The sequence below is a fragment of the Gossypium hirsutum genome, chromosome D06 (assembly GCF_007990345.1).
Source record: "Gossypium hirsutum isolate 1008001.06 chromosome D06, Gossypium_hirsutum_v2.1, whole genome shotgun sequence".
Classification (NCBI taxonomy): domain Eukaryota; kingdom Viridiplantae; phylum Streptophyta; class Magnoliopsida; order Malvales; family Malvaceae; genus Gossypium; species Gossypium hirsutum.
The window spans coordinates 14,460,310-14,468,054 of record NC_053442.1 but is presented as its reverse complement, the minus strand read 5'-3'; positions in this window follow the sequence as shown (position 1 = coordinate 14,468,054).

Here is a 7,745-nt window from a genome sequence, read left to right as displayed (position 1 = left end):
ATTGATGGAACGATTATCGTGCTGCTGAGAGAAATTGTTGGGGCTGATGGTGTTCCAGTTGAAAATCTGGCTTATGTCCACTATGAATAGCAAGATTCCGTCCTCTGTGCCTTGCTTTTTTCCTCTATTAGTGCTTCACTGCAAAATCAGTTGGTTGGCTGTTCGTCTTCGGTTTTTGAACTTTGGGAAACCCTAACACAGATCTTTGGCAGTCAACCCACCACCAAATCCATGCGATATAGATATTTACTTCACAGTTTTAAGAAGAAAGATATGCCAATGTCTGCTTACCTGAAAAGGATTAAACACCTTTGTGATTCTTTGCAGGGTGTGGCCAACTAGTGTTTTTGCAGGAGCATCAATCGCCTGTTTTGAATGGGCTTCCATCGGCATATGACCATGTGGTCTCTATCGTTACAACAAACAGAGTTTATTTTTATTTACAAGGAATCTTGATGGCTCTTCTAGATGTAGAGGCTCATTAGTAAGCTCATTTGTCACAAGTCGTGTTGTTCTCGACAAATCTTGAGGTGGACAGCAAATCATATGAATCATCGTCGTCAGATCTTTCCACGTACGCTGGTCACCGCAACCTTAGGTGTTCTAGTCTGGTCGTGGCTACAAAGGTTCTTGTAGGCAATCTAGAGGAGGCACATGATCACAATGTCAAATATGTGACAAGTTTAGGCATGTTGCCCACCATTGCTATCATAGATATGATGCGATGTAAGATGAAAATGAGGGTGAGAATGTTAACCTTAATTTGGGGTCAGATGGGTCAAGTCAATTGGGTTATGTTTTTCGTCGGCCCACTTCACAAACAAGTCATAGGCCTATTTTTTGCATATATGTGTTTAGCTGAAAATGGGCTACTTGTTTCACCTTTATTTGGATTGTGTGGATCTTAAGTGTCTGGGTAATTTGGATTTAAGCAGTATGGGCTTCTTAATCAGACGTATTCATCTTCTAGGTTTGTTAATACCCATTTCTCATGTTGGTAAGTCTGTTTTATCTTATGGATCTCACTCTTTTTTGTTTAAAGATTTATTGTATGTACCTACCATTCACAAAAATCTCTTATCTGTGTCGAAATTTGCCAAAGACAATAATGTGTATTTTGAGTTTTATCCCACTTGTTGCTTTATAAAGGATCTAGCAACTCGTCGAATATTGCTTCGGGGCAATGAGGTAAATGGGATTTATCAGTTTGCTTCTAGTGCATCTGAGCTGGCATTGACTGTTGAAAGTTCATTGACGAATGGTGGTGATGTGGTGTGCAAGGATCTTGAGGGAGATTACATGCTCGAGTTAAGCATGTTGAACTTGATTTGCATTTTGTGCATGTTAAGGTTCTTAGTGAGCAACTTCAAGTTAATCATATATCTGGAAGTGATCAAATAGCTGATGTACTTACCAACCCATTAACTATAGGAGTGTTTTCTCATTGTCGTGATAGGATGAATGTGCTTGTAAAAGCCCGTTTTTAGTGAAATCAGAATAGTGGTTTTGGGACCATAAATATGATGAGTAAATATTTATTTTATTATTATTTTAGTTTCTATGGAATAATAGTAAGCTCGTATAAAAATTTCGTTAAGAAATTTTGACGTTTGCATGCTTAATTAAGTGAAAAGGACTAAATCGTAAAAGGTGTCAAAGTGGAGTTCTAGTAGTTAAAGGTATCCAAAAGCCATGAAACTTTAATATAAGAGGACTTAGATGGTAATTAGAACATTATTATTATTAGTGGACATTTATGGACATAAATTAGATGATTTTTATGTTAAAAGATAAGGTTAATTAAGTAATTTAATTAATAAGTTAAAGTTAAAATAATAAAAACAAAAGTGTCATCTTCCTAATTTCCATCTTCCATCGAGATTGATATTGGAGAAGCCATGTTTAGGGTTTGAAATCTTCGGTCACTTGTTTAGCTTGTATGTAAATGAAAATTCATCTCGTTTTTAATGATTTCTATGTTTTTGAAGTTGTTGTAGCTTAATCTATCTACCCCAGTGACTAATTTGCAAAATTGTTAAAGTTTTAGGGTTTTTCCATGAGCATGTTTACTTGTTTCTTGAAATTTAATGAAAGATTATGAGTCATTATTATTAAATAAACAAGTTTTGTAAAGGGATTTTTGATAAAATTATCATTTAGGGGCTTTTTTGTTAAAGAAGTAAAATACCATGATAAATTTGTAAAATGATGATTTGTATGGGTTGATATAAGTCCCTAGGTATTTCGACTAGCATGAAATGGGGATGAAATTGCATATATTTTAATTTATGAGCTTAAGGACTGAATTAAAGGTGATCATGGGTTGGGCTACCCGGCCCATTCTGCCGGCCCGCTTGAAAAATGAGAGGGTTTGGATAAAAATATAGGCCTAAAATATGGGTTTGGGCAAAAAACGAGGCCCGTTTAGAAAACGGGTCGAGCTTCAGGTAAAATTTTTTTGACCCAGCCCCGGCTCGGCCCGAATTATATCTTATATATTTTTTATTTTTAATCAAATATATATTTTATATATATTTAATATGGGTCGGGCCGGGCCAGGCCAGGCTCGGGCTTAGCAATTTTCTTTCAGGCCGGGCTTGGACAAATTTTTAGGCCCATATTTTAGGTTGAGCCTGGGCCTAGAAAACGGGCCTAAGATTTTGTCTGGGTCTGACCCGAACCCAGCCTAGCCCGACCCATGATCACCTCTAGACTAAATTGTAAAGAGGTTAAAATATGAGGGGCAAATGTGTAATTTTGAAAAGTATGAATTTGGACTAAATTGAATAGTATGAATATTAAATGGATTAAATTCGATTATTTAAATCAAGATAAACCTCGTACAGATCTAGATCGAGGAAAAGCTAAATCTTCGGATTAGTTGATCTTATTTCGACATCTTTATAATCGAGGTAAGTTTATATGTTTAAATAACGTTTTAATGTTATTTTGATGTATATGTTATAGTGCTATTTATCATGTAAGCAAACGATGGAAATCCAACGACGTTTCGATGATTATCGAACCCGGTTTGAACCTTAGGAATATATAGGATACAAATGACAAGTCATTTGAGTTATCATGTTTCGAGTGTTGGTCCTGAATGTCCTACTGATGGCTGAGTCCCGTTATTTGTTGCGGATACTCGTCAGCTTGTGTGAGTGCCATCGTGTAACTTTTATTTCGATCGTCAGCTTGTGTGAGCAGACCCATTTTATGGCTCAAGTGAGCAACGATGTAAAGGCAAAGGTGATGCGGGTCTCAAGGCACAATTTTAGACCCATGAATGTGATGAGTTCACACTACCTCAAGACCCAACAACAATGTCAAAGGCTAATCAAATTAAATCAGGACTTGATCAAAGACAAGATTCGAGGATGAATCTTTTTGAGGAAAGGGAGAATGATACATGCACAAATGGGGTAAAATTTATTAGATTCCAATAATCAAAACTGCCAATTTTTAGGCTTGGGAAATCAGCAGACTTGCGACGACTTTTTGGATGGGATCTTGGCATTTCTGAGTTGAGATGTCTTCATGGCGTTTGAAGATCTATCTCTTAGCTTTGAAACGCATTTTGAATCACTCGATTTTGAGTTTCTTTTAGAAGAGTTTTAATAATCTTTTTAGATTGTTGGGATCATCTTCAAACTTTTTCTTGCCAAAGTTTCTATCTTAAAAGAGAAATTAGAGCCGCTTGAAGGGGGTTGTGGATTCTTCATGTTTCTAAGGCTTCTTGGGATTTTCACACGCCATGTTCTATTTTTCCATTTATCTTCTTTATTCGCTTCCTTAATCTTTGATTTATTATTTTATTTTAGTTATTTATTTTAATTGTTTTATCTGACTTGGATTCAATTTCGTTTCAGGTTGTGTCAAAATCAAAGTTTTTTCCGAATGTCTAGAGCCCTAAGTCAAATCCATGACTTTGACAAACTTTACGGTTCACTTTCGCGTTCATCCTTCTCATTCTTTATCATTTGGTATCAGATTTTGGCATTTTAGGTGTTCTTTTTATTTTATAAATTGATTCTAGAAAATAGCCTCAAAACAATTTTTACCCTTACAATTTTCAGAAAAAAAATATTCAGTGGGGTAAACGATTTTCAAATGATCTGAAATTTTACATACTATTTCTTGGCACTATTTTAGAGTATAAAATATATTTCTTACAAAAAAGTGATAAAAAGTACAAAAATAAAATACAAAAAAAATAAAAAATCAAAAAATATTTTATGGGTTGAATTTTGAGCCGAAAATTTCTAGATTAGATTTACATTATTTGAGGAAGCTTCAGTTTAAATTTTGTGATTTTTGAAAATCAGGAACACCTCGAACAAATTTTGTCAAGTTGTTTCGCAGTTTTTTGGGTTTTCAGGTTTCAACAACTTTCATTGACTCTTAGCCTTAGATTTTCATTTTTTTTGCTTTTTATTGTTCATTTATGCATTCTAACACTTTCTTGTTTCTTATGTTAGTAGGTTAAAGTGTCACGGGGCTAAACCTTTCGTCTTGCGATCCGTGCGGCCTTAGGCAATCCGTTCGTCCAAACTTGCCTAAGTCAGCCTTTACTCTAGTGAGGATTCCTTAAGAACTCCTCCAAGGCACCAAATTGAAGAGCGGAAGCTATTTATGCCAAAAGGAGAACAATAAAGAACAACAGAAAAAGTGCACACAAAGTGTTTGAGTAAATGCTCTCAATTCTCTTATTCATAAAGAATAATGAAACAATGAATGGAGCGAGTACAAATGAGGGGGAGACTCTTTATTTATAGTTGAGCTCTCCCAAAACCGACAATCAAGATACATTTACATCGACAGACGAGATTAACCATATCCCTTTATTTTAGGGATTTACAAGATATGTCATATCAAATCTAATCTAATCTTTACAAGATATGATTCCCTCAATCTTTTAAGATTAGTAACCAAATTAGCCTACGTTGCCATATCTTCATTATCGGGCCAACCATGCTTCAATCTGACAAGCTTCTTCAACAGTTCTTTGAATCGGGCTAGTTCTCATGAGACAAATGATCCCCATCTAAACAATAGACCTCTATTGGATGCATTTTGTGCGATGGTCATGGGCTTTGAACTACGGCCCGTGACATTCTCCTCTACCCATTCTTGAAACACCCTCGTTGCGACTTCCGAATGACACTGACTTTATTCACCTTGATCTCATCTCAACGCCTTAGCTTTTCCCTTCTTTTGGGACTTTTGCCATGGCTTACGTCGCTTTTTAACTCAAGCTGTCCTACTCGTTGCATTTATTCTGGTCAACCGTCTCACATGCATCACTTCTTTTTCCTTGAAATCTGATGTATCACCCACCTTTCCCATATGTGGAAGCCTTGTCGATGACTTGGCCAACTCCAACGCTTCGCTTAATTTGAGTTTCATTGGTCCTAGTTTCGCTATTTTTATCGTAACTTTTCCCTCTAAGTTCAATGACAAACAGATCTCTTCTTTGAGTGGAAGCCCCTCCAATGACTTACCAAGCTCAGACGTTGCCTTTCCTTTGACTCTGACTTGTTTTAGATAGTTCTGTAACTTATGCGGACCACGGTACAAGAAGCATTTTACTTGCTTCTTTTTTCTCCTCTTTACCCTCTTGGCTTCGGCTTTTCCCTTGCTCGAACCAAGCTTCTTGAGCTCCTTGTCTGTTCCATCGTTCCCCTCGATGATAGACTTTCTCGGACACTTTCGCAACCAATGCAGACCATAACACAAGAAGTACTCTACTGGCTTCTTTTCACTTTCGGCCTCCTTGGCTTCGACACTCCTTGCGCTTGAACCAAGTACCAAGGCCTTACCCATCGGCTTTTCCTTAAGCGCGAATTTCTTCAACATGTGTAGACCGTCACAGAGAAAACATTTCAGCTTGTCCCTTTTCCTCTTGGGTTTCTTCTTTCCAACTCATGGTTTCCTATTACCACTATTGTCGCCGTTGCCATTACATCAACAACATATTCCTTGTGATCCATTTTACATACGCTCCTTTCCTTGGACTTGGAAGACTCAAGCTTGTCTTTCCCTAGACCAAGCTTGACCACGGACTCAACTACCGTCATGGCTTCCGACAACTTTTGGACACCTCTTTGCTCCATCTCCTGTCTGACCCACGGCTTCAATCCATTCTGAAAAGCAAGTAATGCTTCTTTCTTGGTCACATCTGAAACTTAGAGCATGAGTTCCTTGAACTCTCGAACATACTCCCCCACTGTGTCCTGTTGCGTTATCCCTTGTAACTTTGCCTGAGCTTTTTCCTCAGTAAATTCTGGGTAAAATTATCCCTTCAACTCACATTGGAACTCTTGCCACGTCCCAATCTCACCTTGCCTTTTATCTGTGGTCCTGCCTTGCCACCATAAAAGTGCAATATCAGTAAGAAACATTGAAGCAGTGTTTACCTTAACCGCATCATCCACGATGCCTTTAGTACGGAAGTAGTTTTCCATCCTCCACAAGAAATTGTCAACATCGCATGCAGACCTTGTCCCCACAAACTCTTTTGGCTTCAGGCCATCCTCGTTACTGAGTGCTGCACTTGACACTCCTTTCCCCACGGCTGCTCAGCACAAGGCCAGCTTTCCCTCGAGCTCCTTTATTCTTATCTGAAAGCCATCGTCGTGGCCATTTTTTCCTCTTTCAAAGTCTTCACCATGGCTTCGAGAGTCTTTACCTTACACATCAAGATTAATGAAACTCATTCCTTCCAACTCTCTATTGTTGTTAGGTTCGAATTGTGTTACCCCATCCCCTACCCTTAATGTTGTATAAAAAATGGAAAAAAAAATTAAAGAAAAAAATTAATATTGTAGATGGATATGGTAAAAATCTTGGTTTTGAGATTTTTGAAGCTTTTAAAGAAAATACCGCTCACTCTTCTTCTTCTTCTACTTTATTTTTAGTTTTTAATTTTAAAAGTTATAAAGCAACATTTTATTTTTCTTTGAAACTTTCATTTTAAATTATGTTACATAAGATTTTGAGTATCATTTAATGGTTAAATTAACAATTTAAATAATAGAAAGATCTAATTGATATAACATCGATAATTTGAATGAAATTAAAACATTTTGAAATCTTAAGACTAATTTAGAATAAAAGCCAGATTTTAAGAATATTTGTTACAATTAACTCTGGAATTACTGCACAAATAATACCAATTGAAATAATTAGAATGAAAATTAATCATTATAAATTACAATCGAATCCATAATTAATATAACACCCGAATCATTATAACAATCTTCATGAATTAAGTTTTAAATCATTTCCGTACACTACACTAAAATAGGTTTTTAGCGGCGTTTAAACAAAAAATGCCACAAAAAATATAGCATTAGCAGAGAACAAATAAAAACGTCGCAAGAAGTCATCAATAGCGGCGTTTTACAGCAAGCGTCGCAAAAGAGTTAAGCGAACGATGCCGTTTCCTTTTTTAGATTAAGAGATATTAATGACGCTTTTAAAAAAACACCTCAGTAGACAGGCATTAGCGGCACTTCAAATAAGCGCCGCAAAGGAGTTAAGTTAAACGACGCCGTTTTCTTGTTGAGCTTTTCAGCATTTGTGGTGCTTTCTTTAGAAACGCCGCAAATAGTCAAGAATTACCAGCGTTATATCATAAACGCCGCAAAAACTGCTAAGAAAACGGAGCCGTTTTAGGTTTAGGTTTTAGGAAAGTTAGTGGCGCTTACTGGAAAACGCCGATAAGCGCCGCAAAACTGTTAAGA